The sequence below is a fragment of the Protopterus annectens genome, chromosome 2.part2 (genome assembly GCF_019279795.1).
Source record: "Protopterus annectens isolate FY-2018-M chromosome 2.part2, PAN1.0, whole genome shotgun sequence".
NCBI lineage: Eukaryota > Metazoa > Chordata > Ceratodontiformes > Protopteridae > Protopterus > Protopterus annectens.
Genome location: NC_056730.1, coordinates 809,505,532 through 809,524,076, shown reverse-complemented (window position 1 = coordinate 809,524,076; position 18,545 = coordinate 809,505,532). Strand labels below are relative to the sequence as shown.

General features: G+C 45.1%; 1 protein-coding gene across 1 annotated transcript in view; it reads right to left on the bottom strand.

Moving 5' to 3' along the window:
* Positions 1 to 18,545, bottom strand: part of RASA1 (RAS p21 protein activator 1) — a 3,076,403-nt gene that overhangs the window by 415,931 nt on the left and 2,641,927 nt on the right. The window lies entirely within an intron of this gene.

The following is an 18,545-nucleotide window of genomic DNA, read 5'->3' as shown; positions in this document are numbered from 1 at the left end:
GGCCAGTTACAGAGTACAGCTCACTCTTTGAGATGTACATCACTAAACAAGTCAAACAGAAATACTCCAAAGGTTCCTAAAGAAAAAGACCATGGCATAAAGTCCATGAGCAACCAAGAGAACTTGGATAATATATCCCTTTTATGCAGTGCATTGCACAGACAGAATGAATATTTCTGTCTCACGTACCACACCTTTAGAGACCAGATTGTCCTGGACTCCCTTTTTTTTCCACAATTCCAACAATACTAGGACCAGGGACCTAACGCTTTGCCAAAAGACAAACAAAATACAATGGAGGAACAGATTTATAACCATGGCCCTTGGGAAGCTTATGCTCACAGGTAATGCATTTTTTGAATTCTGTAGGCTTGTCAGTCATAAGATACCACAACAGCAGCATACCACTTAAGAAACTATGCAGAAAAAAATGTAACAACTGTATTACAGGGTGGTGTATTGCTGTTATTAGTATTACTATTTTTAATTGGAGGATAAGGAAGGAAAGGAGAAAAACTACCAACAATGGTAGGCATAAATACTCCGTAGAGTAGAGAGAAATATCAACAATGGTACTTGAGCGGGTACTGAAAAACAGCAGTCAAAAAGGATAAAAAAAACATTAGATTTAACTTTAAAGTTTATGGGATGTAGGAAAAAAAAGGGTAAAACACGAAAGTTAGAATTATAAAGTAAATCATGACCAAACAGGTGAAGAAAAAACTTGAATATCTCCAAACATTCAATACCAAAAGGATCTGCATCTGAAGCTAAAAGCAGCAAATGAGATCTGAGGTATGTTAGGTTGTTGAGGCATTATGGGTAAAGGGAGGAGCTTGAGAGTTCTCAAATCCGATGATCTGGTCAAAGCAGCAGAGTCCGATCTGAGTTTTGGATCTAAACCCATCAGTGGAGGAAGAATGAAAAGAACAACATAAGATCACTGGAATAAACTTCCCTGCATGTTAACCAGTGTAACTATCTTCCTTCAAAACAGATAACTGGATGGGTACCATGAACTTATTCGACAACTGACCAGTTTGGCCCTCCTAGAGAAAGGAAGTGCGACTTGAGTGAGGAGGTACAGGTAAGGACAAAATGGTCACGAGACTCAGTGGCCATACAATATCTATGAATCTATACAAATAAAGTACGAAATCCCACACCCATGACCCTAGCACTTCCTAACAGATGACCAAGTACTCTCTTCTCTTGTTCCTAGGCTGCAGACTCTGGTGACCACCACTGGATGTACATCCCAGGAAGACAGTAGCCTGCACCTCTCTGAAGTCTCAAGATTCCAAAAGAACTGGAAGACTCGAATACTAACATCCACTAGTGAGGGCAGATCCCTGGAAAACCTACCTCTAACAGGCATCACAAGCCTCCAAAACAGGATCTTAGACAAAACCCTGAGAGATGGACAATCCCATGTATTCCCTATGGAACTTGTTTCTGGAATTCTCTTGAATTTAGAAATACGGCCAAAGAAAAAGAAAACACAACAAAACATTTATGAATGAAAGAATTTTTGATGATAGCTGTAAGAATAAAAGTCAGCTCTGAGAATAGAAAAAAAAATGGGGAAGTGAACTGACAAGCACAAAGGACAAGGCAAGTGAAGTTATGCAGCTGAAAATGTGATGACATTGTGAGCTTTGTCATGGAAGCATGTCATCTCCAGAAAATTATACCAAGTGCTGATTGGTGGAGAGGATAAACCCAACTATAGGGCTCCTAAAACAGTACACAGCAGGGGTGACGGAAATTACTATAAAAAAGGTGAATAAACCGAAAATACTCATGTTAAGTACCAAGTCAAAGGAAAGCCACTCCTATTAAAGTACAGTTGTGTACCTACCATAAATGTAGATGTTCGAGTGTATTCACTGTTGCAGTCATTACACTTGGGTTATCCTGCTGGCAGGCAACCCGCAGTCGGCCCGAGTTCCAAAGTCTTGGTCCGGCGTCGGTTGCTGTCGCATCTTCCCTGACGTCAGTGCGCCATGGGTATAAAAGTTGCAACCGACGCCATTTTCTTCAGTTTTTCTTGCCCCAGATGTCAGGTGCCCCCAGATAGGAAGGCTGAAAAGATAAAAATATGCCAAACAACCATGCATATAATACTATAAACATTTCCTTCATCTACAAGCAAATACACTACATAGGTTGTATAGAGTTGAGAAGTACAGAATAGTCCCAGCAAAGTGGGGGATGGTGGGTGGGTAACCTGGACTGCAACAGTGAATATACTCGAACATCTACATTTATGGTAGGTACACAACTGTACTATGTTCATCGTGTTTCACTGTTGCAGTCATTACACTTGGGAAGAATCCCAAAGCTGAGGTTGGGTGGCTGGGTCTAGATTGGATTTGGCGAGGCTAACAAGCCCTGCAGAACTGCAGTGGCAAAGCCTGCTCTGGATTTGGAGTAGAGAGGTAGGTGGTAGTGCTTGGTAAAAGTGTGCACTGAGCTCCAGGTTGCAGCTTCTAAAATGTCTTTGGTTGGTACCCCTCTGAGGAAAGCTGCTGAAGTGGCTGCTGCTCTGGTAGAATGAGGCCTAATGCCCTTAGGCACAGATCTGCCATGTTGCGTATAACAGAAGTGGATGCAGTGTCCTATCCATTTGGAAATTGTCTGCTTTGTAACAGGCTTTCCTTGTGATCCTGCAGCATATGCTACAAACAGTTGCTCAGTTTTTCTGAAAGCTTTTGTTTTGTCCAAGTAAAATCGCAGCTGCCTGTATATATCCAAAGCGTGCAGATGTTTTTCCCCTTTATTCTGGGGATTTGGGTAGAAAGTAGGCAAATGAATTGTTTGATTTAAGGCCACATTGGAAACCACTTTTGCCATGAATGTTGGGTTTGTCCTGAGAGAAACCCTGTCCTGATGAAAGATGAGGAAAGGTTCCACAGCCATCAATGCCTGTAACTCTGAGACTCTTCTTGCTGAAGTTATTGCTAGGAGAAGAGCAGTTTTCCATGACAAGTATTTTAGATCAGCAGTGCTGGCTGGTTCAAATGGAGGCAGTGTTAGTTTTTCTAAAACAAAATTGAGATCCCAAGTAGGTACTGGTGCTCTCCTAGAGGGTCTTATATTCTTTGCCCCTCTGAGGTACTGTTGTAGTAGAAGGATGTGAAAAAATAGGAGGATCCGTATTGTAACGAGCTGAAATTACAGAGGCATGGATTTTAATAGAAGAAAAAGATAGGCCATTGTCCAACATCTCAGTCAGGTATTGTAAAATCTGAGGTATATTAGGGACCAGTGAGTCGAGCCCTTGTGCCTGGTTCCAAGCACAAAATCTCTTCTATTTTTCTGCATAAGATTTCCTAGTGCTGGGCCTCCTGGCTTCCAAAATTACATCCATAACAGCTTTAGAGAGAGGTGCAGTCTGACTGGCTACATTATCTGCCATGCTGCCAGGTTTAAGGTTCTGAGTTGACTGTGCAGAATCTGATTGTTTTGCTGTGTCAGAAGATGAGGGATTTGAGGTAGAGGCCAAGGTGGTCCTTGGGACAAAGTCTTTAGGATTGGGTACCAGTGCTGGCATGCCACTCTGGTGCAATCAGGATCATTTTTGGCCTCTCTTGTTTGACTTCTAGAAGCACCTTGGTGAGAAGAGGCATCGGAGGGAAGGCATAGACTGTCAGGTTTTTCCAGCTGAATGATCGGGCATCCACTTTTCATGCTTGAGAGTGATAATTCCTTGCACAAAATTTCTGTATTTGGCAATTGTGAGGGGAGGCAAAAAGATCTATGTCTGGACGTCCCCATTCCCTTGTTACCATGTTGAACACTTGTGGATTTAGCTTCCATTCTTGAGGATCCATGAGATTTCTGCTTAGTTCGTCTGCCAGTGTATTTTTTGTTCCTGGCAGGAATTGTGCTTGCAGATGTACCTGGTAGGTCAGTGCTGTGTTCCACAAAGTCATGGCTTGTCTGCATAGGGGGTAGGAATGTGTGCCCCCTTGCTCGTTTATGTACCACATAACTGTGGTATTGTCCATCTTTATTAATAGTTGTCCTGGATGTATTAGGTCCTTGAAGGCTGTCAGGGCATTCTGTACAGCTGGCATCTCTTTTTGATTGATGTGAATATGCATTTGTTCATTGGGCCACGTGCCCTAAATACATTTTCCTGCCATATGTGCTCCCCAGGCATAATCCGATGCATCTGTTGTTATTGTCTGCCTGGCTGTAGGTAAGGTGAAAGGCTGTCCCTTGTGGTGACAGGCCTGGGACCACCATCGAAACTCCTGTTGTAGGCAGGGAATCAAGGTTATGATTGTCTCTAGGCTGTGACAATGCTGAGTCCAAACACTTTTTAGATACCATTGTAGTTTCCTCATATGCAGTTTTGCATATGGAATTAGTAGAATGCAGGATGCCATGAAACCCAGGGCCTGCAGAATTTTTCTTGCAGGGAGCTGGGTCTTTGTTGCCATCATTTGAAAGTAATGAGTCAGTTGCTTTTGTCTGGTGTGAGATAAACCATCTGGGCAGTTGTATTTAAGCTTGCACCCAGGAATATTATGTCTTGAGAGGGCACTAGTTTTGATTTATTTTCGTTTACTGTGTACCCTAGGCAAATTAGCAATCTTTTTACAAACGCTAGGTGCTTTAGAAGAATGTCCTTGCTCTCTGCTTGAATAAGGCAGTCATCCAAGTAGGGGTATATCTGAATTCCTTTTTGTCTGCAAAATGCAATTACTGGTGCCAGGCATTTTGTGAAGACCCTGGGTGCAGTAGACAAGCCAAAGGGCAATGCAGAGAATTGGTAATGCATTGAGCCTGCTATAAATCTGAGGTATCTTCTGCACGACTGTCTGATTGGGACTTGCAGGTATGCCTCCTTGAGATCCAAAGTAACTAGCCAAGCCTCCTTGCCCAGCATGGGCAGAAGTTGTTGTAGTGTTAACATTTTGAATTTTGGAACATCCAGGAAAGTATTTAGGATTGACAGGTCTAGTATTGGTCTCCAGGCTTTGTCTTTTCTGGGTACTAAGAAAAGTCTTGAGTAAAATCCTTGTCCCTGTTCTTCTTGTGGAACTTTTTGAATAGCTCCAATATCCATAAGAGCAGCAATCTGTTTTTGTGCCTCTGCCCATTGGTTTTGTGGCAGGTTTGGCATACCTTTTGGTTTTGGAAGCGTGTGGAAGTGGAACCTGTACCCCTGAGAAACTATATACAGCACCCATTGGTCTTGGGTGATCACGTGCCAATTCTTTGAGAAAAGTGCTAGCTTTCCCCCTAGGGGTGCTGTCAACTGTTAAGAGCTTGGCATTTGCAGAGGGAAGTCATTGTGACTGTTTCCTGTAAGGTTGTGATTTGTCGTCTTCTCCTTTGGGGGCTGAAGCACCCCATTGTTTAGGTCTGTAGGAGCCTTGGGGCTGGGATCTGCCTCTTGGGCGTCTGTATCTGCCTCTTTGTGGCCTGTCTGACACTGGAAAGGACCAATTTTTTGAAGGCCAGTTTCTGCTAAATCTAGGTGGTTGAACCTGTAAGAAATCTTTCACAGTTTGCATTGACTTTGCTTTATCCTCCATTTTCTTTAACACCTCTTCTGCCTTAACACCAAACAAAGTATCATGCTGTAGTGGAGCATCCAATAATTTTACTTTAACATGGTCAGGTAAACTTTGTTCTTTCAACCAAGCATGTCTTCGAATAACTGAGCCTATAACTGCGGCTCTACAAGAAGCCTCTAATGAATCAAAACCACATTGCAGTGTATGCTTTCCCACTTGTTCAACTGCATGCAATAAATCCTGCATTTCTTTACTGTCAGGACTTTCTATATTTGTAACCATTTTCTGCTTTAACAATGGCATGAGATACTGTTGATATTTAAGCAAGTGAAATTGACAGTTTAAAGCTCTTACAGCTAAAGTAACAGAAGTGTAAACTTTTTCCCCCATCTGTCCAGAGCTCTGGAATCCCTATCTGAGGGGACAGGATTTTTGGCAGTGGATGCTTTAACCCCTTTAGGACCCTAAGAAATTGTTTCTGGGTCTGCAGTGGGGTTTTTGTAAAGAAATTTATGAGAGTCAGGGACCCTGTAGTACCTGTCTGGTTTTACTGGTGCAGGGGGTAAAGAATCTGGAGACAGACTGGATTCAGAAAAAACATCATCTACAATATCAAGCACAGGGTGGATAGCCAGGGGCCTGTGTTGAGGCAATAAAAGGAAATTTCTGAGCCTTTCCTTAGATTCTGAGTAATCCTGGCTCTCCCAATGGAAATGCTCCCTCATGGTGTGCAGGGTTTCCCCAAAAGAATAATCCTCAGGCGGTGAGGCTGAAGGAATGGACTCTACAGCATTAGAGTCCTCATAGGGAGGGAGAGAATAGCCCTGATCAGAAGAAGAATCAGAAGAAATGGAAACCTGATCAGAGGAATCATAATCAGGGTCTTGCCTAGGCCTTTTGTCAGGAGGGGGATGGGAGCCCCTGATTAAAGTAATAAGGTCTTTGGCCATTTTAAGCATCGGTTTCTTTGGCATGGATGACTGTTCTGGAGAATGCTGCACTTGTTTCCTTGTCTTTAATGGTGTTTTGGACTTTGCTGCTGTAGTAGCCTTAATTGTAAGCTGTGAAGGTCTAAAAACACCCTCAGAAGCCGGAGCCTGCTCAGCGGCTCTGGACCCATCTGAGGGTATAGTTTCCGTAGGCCCAATACCTTGAGTCTCCACAGGCCTCGGTGTCTCCACGTGGCTGTCGGTTACGGCCTGTGGCTCTGAGATAGCAGGTGTCAGGGGCTGCGAAAGTGCCTCACTGAAAACCGGCGAATGGCTTAGAAGAGGCTTCGTCGTCAGTTTTGGACCTCGGATGCCTGTCTTTTTCTTTGTCACTGCGTTTTTTGTAAATTCCGGTCGTCGGTTGTTCCGATGGCATTATATAATTAAATCGTCGTCCAAAATAATGGAAGGCAAAATCAAACCGACGTTTGATAGTGCGTTTATTGAATCTAGCACAAAACCAACAACTAGTAATGTCGTGGTCAGGGCCTAGGCAAGGAATTCAGTAAGAGTGAAAGTCCTTATGAGGTATTTGCTTCCCACAAGAAATACAATTATTAACTTTTACTGACATCGGTCTGGAGCAAGAAAAAGTTTCCTCAACGGGGTACGTAGCTTTATTGAAGACTTAGGTTCTGAAATTCAATTTTGAAAATCTCAGGAGTCGGCCGACCAGCACTTGCGGAACTGCTTTTGCTTTGGGCACCGCGCGGCAAGAAAGATTGAAGAAAATGGCGTTGGTTGCAACTTTTATACCCCTGGCGCACTGACGTCAGGGAAGATGCGACAGCAACCGACGCCGGACCAAGACTTTGGAACTCGGGTCGCCTGCCAGCAGGATCACCCAAGTGTAATGACTGCAACAGTGAATCACGATGAACATCCCAAGTTCTTCTAGTATGGTTTCAGAGCTATGGCTGCAAGTAATGAGGCAGACATCTGCAAAAGTTTTAGTTGGTAAACACATGTTAAGAAAGGGAATGCAACAAACAAAAGTCAGAAGTAGGTTAATTAATGCAGTAATTTAAATAAGGATGCAAGCATCTATAACATTCGCCAACTCACACAGTAACAGAACCTAATATTACAGTAACTGCAAAACCAATATAAAAAGAAATTATGTACTCACCATAACGTTCCACCTGAGTAGGTAACTTCATTTGTCTGCAACCTGTGGGACCTGTGGGTATCGGATCCGACTCAGAACCGAGCCGACAGCTTTCCAAGCTAATAGATCCGAGCTCCAAGCTCCTCCTCTACCCATAATGCCCTGCCATCTCCCTCTAACCCTCAGATCGAGTTTGCCAAAGGACAATAAGGAATCCCATAACCTAGAAGTGGTTCCAAACTGTTACAATGACTTCCATGAAAGGAAGCTATATCCTGACTCTTAGATAACGAATTAAGGGTGCGGGGTATGGAGGGCAGGTCAGTTGCAGACAAATGAAGTTACCTACTCAGATGGAACGTTATGGTGAGTACATAACTTCTTTATCTGAAGTAGTTAACTTCATTTGCTCTGCAACCTGTGGGACAGAGTCCCCAGCTACCAACAACTTGGGAAGCCCTTATGGAACGATATTCCGGAGCACTGATGAGCCAAACGATGCAGGTCTTCTGGAGATCAAATCCAATTTGTAGTGTAATAAAGGTATGAGAGGAAGCCCAAGTAGCTGCCGAGCAAATGTCATCCAAGGAAACCTTCGACCAGAAGGCAGCAGAAGAGGCCATGGACCGGGTAGAATGGGCTCGTACTCTCAGGGGCTCAGGACAACCAGTGCTTTTGTAAGCTAGGAGAATGCACTGTGAAATCCATCCAGCTAAGGTTGCCTTAGTAAGTGGCTTGCCCAGACAAGACTTTGCAAAAGAAACCAAAACTTGGTCAAATTTTCAAAGATCTGCTGTTCTATTTAAGTAAAAGCGTAACTGTCTGTGAACATCCAGACAATGAAGTCTGTATTCTCCTTTATTTTAGAAATTTGAAAAGAAAACAGGCAGATTAATGGTCTGGTTGATGTTGACTTCTGAAGCCACCTTGGGAAGAATGGAGGGATTAGTCCTGAGGGAGACCCTGTCTTTATGGAAAATGATATAGGGAGGTTTACTGCAAAGAGCATGGAGCTCTGATATTCTTCTCGCAGAAGTAATGGCAATCAGAAAAGCCGTTTTCCATGATACTTATTTCAAATCGAATGAAGCCGAGGGCTCAAAGGGGGGCCCAGTCAGAGCTTGAAGAACTAGGGTAAGATCCCATGGGGAAACTGGATCTTTAACGGGTGGTCTTAACAAAAAGGTTCCTTTCAAGAAAGCCTTGCATATTTTGGAGGATGCTAGCGGCCCAGAGTTGTTACCAACATGGTAGTGGGAGATAGCTGCCAACTGAACTTTAATAGTAGAAGCACTGGCTCCTTGATCAAAGGTATGTGAAAGAAAGTCTAGGACTGCTGGAATTGGACCCATAAAGGAATCTAAGTTCCTGTGCTCCACCCAGATCGAGAAACGTTTCCATTTACTGTTGTAGATCTTCCTGGTAGATGGTTTATGGGCGGCCACCAGGATGGCTTTAACCGAAGATGATATACCGGGAGTCCTAGACATCAAGGGAACTGGATCAACCAAGCTGACAGCTTCAGGTAGCCCAGATTGGGGGTCTTCAATCCTAACGGGTGAGAGATTAGATCCGGTTTGGGATCCAAAATCCAAGGAGGATGTACTTGATGAGACCGTAAGTAAGGGAACCAGGTTTGGCGAGGCCAGATTGGGGCTATGAGGATAATTCTGCTCCCCAACCGACGAGCTTTCTGCAAGAATTTTGTCATCAAACGAAGAGGAGGGTAAGTATACAGAAGACCGGATGACCAAGCATGAACTAGAACGTCTCTGGGGGGTTTCCCCTGGTGGGGAAATCAGAGCGAAGAATTTGCTGCACTTTGTGTTCGAAGGCGAGGCGAAGAGATCGCAGCAAGGTTGACCAATTTGGAGAAAGATTTGTTTTGCTACAGCAGGGTTCAGAGACCACTCGTAGGGTGAGAGGATTATCCGACTCGACCTGTCCGCTAAGATGTTTGACCGACCCGGTATGTACATTGCTATGAGAAAGTGGTTGGTGGATATCGCCCATTCCCATACTCTCACTGCCTCCCTGCAAAGTGGATAGGATCTGGTTCCCCCCTGTTTATGTACCAGACTACCGCCACGTTGTCTGTTTGAAGTGGAATAGTTCCTGGAGGGAGAAGGGGATGGAGAGCTTGCAATGCTAGAAGCACCACCCTCATCTCCAGGACATTGATATGCAGTGAGGTCTCTGTGAAAGTCCACGTGCTTTTGACGGATCTGCCCATGCAATGCCCCCCCCCACCTGAGGAGAGAAGAGTCCGTGGTCACCGTGACTTGGGGAGGGGGTATAACAAAGGGCGGCCTTCTAGAAGGTCTCTGGAATGAAGTCACCAAAGAAGCGATTCCCTGCAAATCCTGGTAAGAGGAATAGGTGTGGTCAGGGGTTGACAGAGGATGGACTACTGTACTTGTAATGTCCACTGAAGGATCCTCATCTTGAGGCGAGCAAAGGGGGATAGATTGATGGCCGCTGCCATAGATCCCAGGGCCCTCAGGACTAGTTCCGCTGGTGGGGCTGAGGATCGTAAGAGATCTAGAATGTGAAGGCTCAGACTGCGAAGCCTGTCCGTGTTCAGAAAGACTCTGGATTGAGTAGTGTCTATCCTGGCCCCTATGAATTCCAAAATCTGAGTGGGTTGAAGGGAGGATTTCTGGAGATTTATCGTGATCCCTAGGTGGTGGGCAAGGCGTAAGAAGTAGTCCCTGCCTGAGCAGTGCTGATGCTTGGTGAGGGCAGTTAGGAGCCAGTCATCCAGGTACGGAAAGACCTGTATTCCCTGAAGCCTCAGGTGGGCCTCTACAACTGCCATGACCTTGGTGAACACCCTGGGGGCTGTGGTGAGACCGAAGGGTAGGACCCTGAACTGATAATGGCTGGCTCCCAGCCAAAAGCGGAGGAACCTCCTGGATGGTCTGTCCATCAAAATGTGGTAGTACGCATCCTTGAGGTCTATTGAGCACATCCAGTCGTTCTCCTGTAGAAGTGGGAGAATGGATTGAATAGTGACCATCCGGAACTTTTACTTGGCAATTGACAGGTTCAGCGTTGACAGGTCGAGGATGGGTCGCAAGTCCCCAGTCTTTTTTGGCACCAGAAAGAACCTGGAGTAAAAGCCTGATCCACATTGTTCGGGGGGGACGTGCTGGATGGCTCTTCTTCTTAGCAGCCCTAAGATTTCTGATGCTGCTGCTTCCCTCTGATCGGGTGGGACATCGGGGAGTTTTGTTGCTTGGGGAGGGTGAGACAGGAAGGGGACTGAATATCCTCCAGATATGATTCGGAGCACCCAGCGATCTGTTGTGATGGACTCCCATTTCGCTAGGTGTTCCGAGAAGTGCCCCCCGACTGCCTCCAGAGAGGAGCAGTTGGGCAACCCCTCAGGGCTGCTGCGTGGGTCGATCTGAAAAAGCTTCTCTCGACCCAAAATTCTTTGGGCCCCCTCTGCCCCTGGGCCGGCGTCCATCCTGTCCTCCTCTGCCTCTGAAGGATGAGGTATCCAGAGCGTAACGGGATTGTTGAGCTTTCCGGAACCACATCTTCTTTTGTCCTCTTTGGTTCCTGGAGTAGGACCTCTGAGGAGCCGAAAAGCGGATCCCGACGGCAGACAATGTCTTCCCATCTTTCTTGCTCTGGAGAAGCGCATCGTGGACGGTTTTGCCAAAGAGTGTGGAACCGAAGGGGGTGTTCGTGAAGGATGCCTTGAAGGGTTCCGCAAAGTCGCAGAGACGGAGCCAGGCTTGTCTACGTAAGATGACGCCTGTTCCGCTAGCTCTAGCCGCTCCCTCCGTAGCATGGGAATGGAGCCGCAAAGACGTGTTGTTGACTGACTTGAGAGTGGCCATTCGAGCCAAGAAGGTACGCTTGTCCTCAGCCGACATGGGCTCTGGGGGTGACGCAGCGTACTCTTTAATCAGGTCTCACTGCAGTCTAATCACATGTGCCACACAATTCAGTGACCTTACAGAGAAGCTCGCTGAAGAAAACATCCGCTTTCCCAAACGGTCCATCATCCGAGACTCCTTGTCTGGAGGATGCACCGAGGAACTCTCCTGTCCTAATTCCTTTTTAGTGGCAGCCGTCACCACCATGGTATCCACTGGGACACCCTTGGTCCAAACTGTCCTGACTGTGGGAGGGCTGAGGATCCTGTCCGGCCTCTTAGGAATTGGTTCAACAGTGTCCGGTTCCTTCCATGCCCTGGTAGTAATGAGGTCTACCAGGGGATCGGCGGGAGGGGACACCCAAGAGGTAGATGGGCCTGCATCAAACGCCTCCAGAAACACAGACTCATCTGAGGAAGGTTTTTGGGCAGACCACCCCTCTCTAATGCATAACATTTCCATGATGTCTCCAAAGGAGACATCTTCGGGGGGGGTCACCTTGGGGAACCTTCCCCTTCCTCCAAGTCCGTGTCCTCTGTGAGGGACTCGGGTGAGTCCAAGTGCCTCCTCTTGCACTTCCGTTTGTGAGGGACCTCCTCGGGAAGGCTATCTGAAGAGGCCTCACCAACGATGTCCTGTTCCCCTATGGGAACAATCTGGGATGTAGGCGCAGGCTCCCTGGGGCCGGATGATGGAGGACAGGCCCGTATGAGTGGGAATGGCGGGTGGATCCGAAGCAAGAGCCTGGGGCCTCGAATCCCACGAGAGGACCCTCTCCAACATGTCGATTGCTGAGGGGGAACTGCTTTCCCTTGGATCCGAAAGCATTCCCCTCGGATCTGACGTGCGGATCGGCGCCAAAGGTGACCCAACCGGATCCAAAAGGGTAGTGTGCCCAGACCTTGACGGAGCCGAAGGTCCACTGACCCTCTTGGATCTGACGTTCAGCTCATGGCCCCGAGAGCTCGGATCCGAAAATGGATCAGACAGACTTGAGGGTACAGTTGGCGCCGATGTAGGAAGCACTGTTGGCGCTGACCCTACCCCGGCTCCGAAGCTAGTCAGATCTGAAAGCTCCGAGCCCCGAAAGCGGGTCTGAGAAGGAGAAATGGGGGCGAAAAAAGGTGTCGAGCTCCCCCGTGGGGGGGGGGGGGCGGGCAAGAGCACTCCCATCTGCATCTGGGCCTGAAGAAATCGACGCATCATCCGGTCCATATCAGCATCTGACAAGCTTCTGGTGGATTTAGATGAGGCCACCGAAGCCGGCGGGAAGGCCACCTGGATGACCTCGAAGGCGATCGAGTCTCCTCCTCTGGCTCCGGGGAGAAGCGTGGAAAACGGAGCTGAGAGGGGGAAGGCCCAGAGACCTTAAGGGGAGAGGGGAGCCTCTTAGACGGCGGTGCCAAAGAGGTGGATTCGGACCGCCTTTTATGGCTCCAGTGTCTCTCCTTCTCTTTTTCTCTATCTTTCCTCTCTTTTTTTCTACTTTCCCTTTCCTCCTGGGCCAAGGTGGGAGGGTGAGTCCCGGCCAGGGGATTAGGAGTGACAGGTGGGGCAGCCGCGGCCGGTGCCGAGGTGGAAGAAGCAGAGTCTGGGGGCAAAAGGCCCACCAGAATGAGCTTCGACCTCCTATCCTTCAAAGCCCTGGGGTTGAAGGCTGCACAGATGGTACAGCCCGAAGAAAGGTGGTCAACCCCCAGGCAAAGGACACACCGAGTGTGACCATCTGCTGTAGACAGCTTATGGCCACACTCGGCACATTTTGAGAAAATGGCTTTAGGGCCTTCAGCCATTGTAAAAGGATATAGAAAAGTAAGCCCACAAGCACTCACCTTCACAGACGCGGGGGGGGGGGGTAAAACTAACTTAACTAAAATACAAGAGAACTACGCAACAAAGACTACAAAATATAGGGGGAGGTCACACATACCAAGAAAAGGAAAAATCTGACAGAAAAGAAGTTTTTAAAGATTAACTTACAGTAATATTGCTTGGAGCTCGTTCTAGAGAAGCTTATGGAAGCTGCGGCAAACGAGATCTGAGGGTTAGAGGGAGATGGGGCATTATGGGTAGGGGGAGGAGCTTGGAGCTCGGATCTATTAGCTTGGAAAGCTGCCGGCTCGGATCAGAGTCGGATCCGATACCCACATGTCCCACAGGTTGCAGAGCAAATGAAGTTATCTACTTCAGATACACAGTTGTAGGAATTATGATGTGGCAACCAGAAGACGGCAGCGACACTGCAAAATCCTCTTGACTTGGGGCATGCCCAGAAATTATGCCAACAGAAAATGCATGTTAAGGAAGCTCCAATTAGCTGTGGATGCAATGCTGGCTAAAATCACACGTGTTGTCTGTATTGAAAAAATGATGCAGTTGTTGGTAACATCATTAAAGTTGCAACTGGTAAGCCTTATTAAAGGAAAGGAGACTAAATCACTTTTTTTCCTTTGGTCAACTACTGCTGACATCTGATCCTCAACTTCCTCTACAGCACCTTGTTTTCCCAAGGCTACCACATTTTTTTTTGGGGGGGGGGGTAATCTAGACATGTCACTTCACTGGATGGAACTTATCCCTCTAAATGGGAATACCACATGGCCATAAGCCTATGAATACCCCCTCCACAACTGGAGAATAGTAGAGGAGAAGCGAAGGCTAGCATACTGTGGCCAGCAAGTGTTTTTCTTTTAATATCTATTTCTCACTAATGTAACCTTCCTCATCTGATGTAACTGGTATAGTGCAGCATTTAAATGGCCGGGTACAAAAATGAATATTAAATTGGTCTTATCCGAAATAAGTCACAAACAATACTAACTTTCCTGCAAGAAACAAAAAGACATCAGGAAATGCTTTTAACTGTGGAAAGGTAGAAGTTAGGTAGTACAGCAAAGCCATCTAAGTTGGGAGTAGCAATTCCCATTCACCAAACATTTAAATGGATAGTACCAAAAGGCAATCAAGGAAGATGGGCTGCTGCAAGAGTAAAGGTACAGCAAAGGAAAATTGTTTCAGCAACCCTTATGATCCAAATGTAGACAACCTTGCCCCTTTAATGAAGTTCTCTGAAAGAACAGAGAAAGAAAAGGCAGGGAAGGTGCGAGAGTTTGCTGACAAAGACTTCATCCGTCTAAGGGACCACACACTAGACAAACTTCTATCTGAAATGGCACCTAAATCCAGAGCAAGCAAAACTTTAAATAAGGCACTCAAACCTTGGGGTTATTAAATGCTTGGACTGTGACACTTTACACACCATTTGATTACACATTTTCATATTGCATTAAAATGGAGCTAGGAGGCTTGTTAACAGGTTTGTCAGTCAAAAGATAATGCTGATAGCATATGCTGAAAAAGCTGCCACTGTGTAGTGCCAAGACCATGCTTATAGCCAATTATATTTTTACAGCCCCCAGGTGACCCCCCCTCTTCTGGTGGTGATTAGCCCTTTTTTGTTAAAGCATAAAAGGAAATGGGAGAAGTTGGGGGCTCTTACAAGTGTTCAATGACATGCATGCACAGCTGGAAAGATAAGTCTAGTAGATCTAATAGAGAATGATCTGGCTTACAAGAACAAGCTCTTCCTTAAAGGAAAATGAATTTTAAAGCACCAGCATTTTTGTGAAACATGAAAACAGTTGTGGAGCCCAGTGTGATATGCATTTTCAAAGATTTTTTTTGAGAGAGGCAGACTAAATTCAGAAAGGACAAACAATGGCATGTGCTTGCACTCTGGTCATCACCAAAGCACAACATCATCACAAACGAGTAAGAAAACCAATCGACTTCCAGTGACCAATGACAATTGCCAGCAGTCTTATCCACTGCCTACACTTTTTCTGCCCCCTGCCCTATGTACAAACAGTGGATGTTTGGTCTGGCCATCTAGGAGTCAGGATAAAGCAGGGAGTAGGAAGTGAAGGTGATCCCCAGGCACTGCTAGTCCTGATAAAATACTGGGCAAAGTACTTAAAGGTTGTGCAGACCAACTATGCTCAGTTCTAACTGATATTTTCAACACTTCCCTTATTCTTGGTAAAGTTCCATCTTGCTTTACGGTGACAAATATTGCTCCTCTCCCCAAAAAATCTAATCCAGCCTGCCTGAATGATTACAGACCGGTTGCTTTAACTTCAAATGTCATGAAATACTTTGACAGGCTAGTTAAAAGGCATCTGTTGGCAAACCTTCCATCCACCTTCAACCCTCTACAGTTTGCTTATCGGCTAACAGATCCGCTGAGGATGCTATTTCAATGGCATTCCACCTCTCAACAGATCATCTGGAGGGAAGAAACAACTACGTCAGGCTGCTGTTTACTGACTTCAACTTGGCATTCAGTACAGTGGTTCCAATGCAGCTTATTGACAAGCTTATACATCTTATTAAGCAAGCTCATGTCCTACTGGATCCTTGACTTCTTGATGAATAGACGCAGAAAACATGTGTGGGCAACACCACCTCAGGATGCATAATACTCAACACTGGTTGTTCCTCCGGTTTGTGTACTAAGCCGTCTCTTGTTCACCATCCTCATCCATGACTGTGCTGCAAAATACACCACCAATCACATCATTTAGTCTGCAAATGATACTATGGTTGTGGGCCTCATCAAAGGCGAGGATGAAGGAGCTTACAGAGACTAAGTCTACTCATTGACTGATGGTGTACTAACAGCAACCTTGACCTGAATGTCAACAAAACAAAATAAATCATTACAGACTTCAGGAAAAGGTCAACAACACACTCACTGCTCATGATAAATGGTGAAGAGGTGGAAAAAGTCAAATCCACAAAGTTTTTAGGGGGTGAACATTTCGGAGGATCTCTCTTGGACTGTGAACACTGAACAACTGGTCAAAAAGCACACCAATATCTCCACTTTCTCAGAAGGCACAAAAAAGTAAAGCTCCCACCTACTGTTGTCACCACATTCTACAGAGGAGCAGTTGAGAGATTTTCACTAGTAGCTTCACAGTTTGCTTTGGGAACAGTACAACAGCAGAAAGAAAGAAGCTACAAAGAGTGGTATGAGTTGCCAAAGAAATCATGGGCACCAACCAAGAGATCCAGAAGCTCTTTGCAGCAAGAAGCATTAAATGTGCATCCAAAATAATTTGTGACTCCTTTCACCCTGCACTCGGCTGGTTTACACAACTGTCTTCAGGCAAGAGATATTGTATTATCTGCTGCAGGACCACCAGATACTTAAACAGCTTCTACCCAACCTACGACTTATATACTCTGATACCAGCCACCAATTATTTAGTCAGTAATCATTCACAATATGTTGCTCAGCTAAAAAGTATGCGGTACCTTTTCTTTTCTTTTACTCTTTGATGTAGCAATATATTTTCTTATTTATGTGTGTTTGTCTGATGTAGATGAAGAAAGGACAATCTTAACATGTGCAATCCTACTCTGTCAAGCTTGTATGCACAGTATTCTTCTTATGACTGTCTGGGGGGGGCTTGTCTGTTTTTGCGTTATTACTTGTTTATTTATCCTTTTGTGGGTCTTGTATTGAATATCTTTTTAAATTGAAATGTTATACTGTTGTTCTTGTTATCCTTGCTTCCTATATACTCTCTGGTGAGTTGATACTGCACTTGTGTAGTCCTAAATGACAACGTTTACTTTTGACTTTGAATGGCAACAGAAATAATGGCAGAACTAACAGACAAGGGGATGAGTCTGACAGGTACATGTGCACTGGGTGTGGGGACAAGGACAAGATAAAGCACAAGCAAAAGAAAACTTTGTTGAGACTGTGCAATGATTTTCAAGAGTCCTCTCATGGATTCAGGACAACTTCTTCAAAAAAAAGTGTCTTGCATTTGAAACGCAATTACTTCAAGAAGTGAAATAAAGAAACTGCTACCTGCAACGGAAATCTAGCAAATTCCGGCAAAGTCTGCTCATGCATGCAGTTCAAGCAATACTGAAAAAAAATGCTTTTCATTTGAGAGTGCTGATAACTTGTCAATCTTGTAGGCTGGCCCATCCACAGAACAAGCATGTATTATCTGTCTGCATACAGAAATTCAAACAAAACATGCCAGCCATTTAAGATGAATCAGGTTTTAGATACACACATGGAGGAAAAAAAGTATCTGGACTTTGACTAATTTATTCCTTATGTACGGTTCCCTGATTTTAGAGAATGGGGAACATGAAAGCTTTCTTTGCTACAAAGACCAGGCAATTAGCAATGCTATTTTAAAGTTTGTGTACAGATATCCTTATCACCTTTTCCCCTCGGACTTCTCATTTGTTGAATTCTTGGCAGCAGACACACACTAAAACATAACAAATGTACATTCAAGTTCTGGTTCTAAATATCAAATGAAGACTTTAGGAATGCCTTGTTTTCTTCTTCTTCTTCTGTAGCTGCATCAATGAAACAAACTATAATGCTGAAGTAGATGCTGCCATTTCATGTAAACATTCAGCAAAAAAGCTACTAAGAGGATTGATGTGTGCACTATACAGGAGTCAGACATGCAGATCTGTGTGCTGAAGCCACCCTCCACCCCCAAAGAAATGCTTAGAAATCTCTAAAGTGCCAACATATGGTCTTGAAAAAATAAATTATTTTTAACTACTGAGGAATTAAATAGGACAGTACGTAATGGATCTAGTGCACAAAAAAATGTGTATACACAGTTAAAGAGCTAAAACTGGGCATGCTACTCATGAAGGTGCTGTCTGAGAATGGGTCTACTTTCATTCACTGAAAACTCATGTCACTGAATTTCAAACCACTCACACCGAATCGCTGAAAGCTCAAATCACTGAAAACTCATTTCACTGAATGCAAGTACTGTTGGGCAAACAAAACATATATGTCCTTTTCTCTACTGTAGTGGGATCCTGGAGTTAGTATATATAGTTAGGGGGAGTGTGTGGGTACTTTTAATTTTATACTGTTAGCTTTCAATAAAATGAGATTCATAAATATAAAAGCTAAGTAGGTGGGGGGTTTACGTCCCCATACACCACCTAACTATATATACCAACT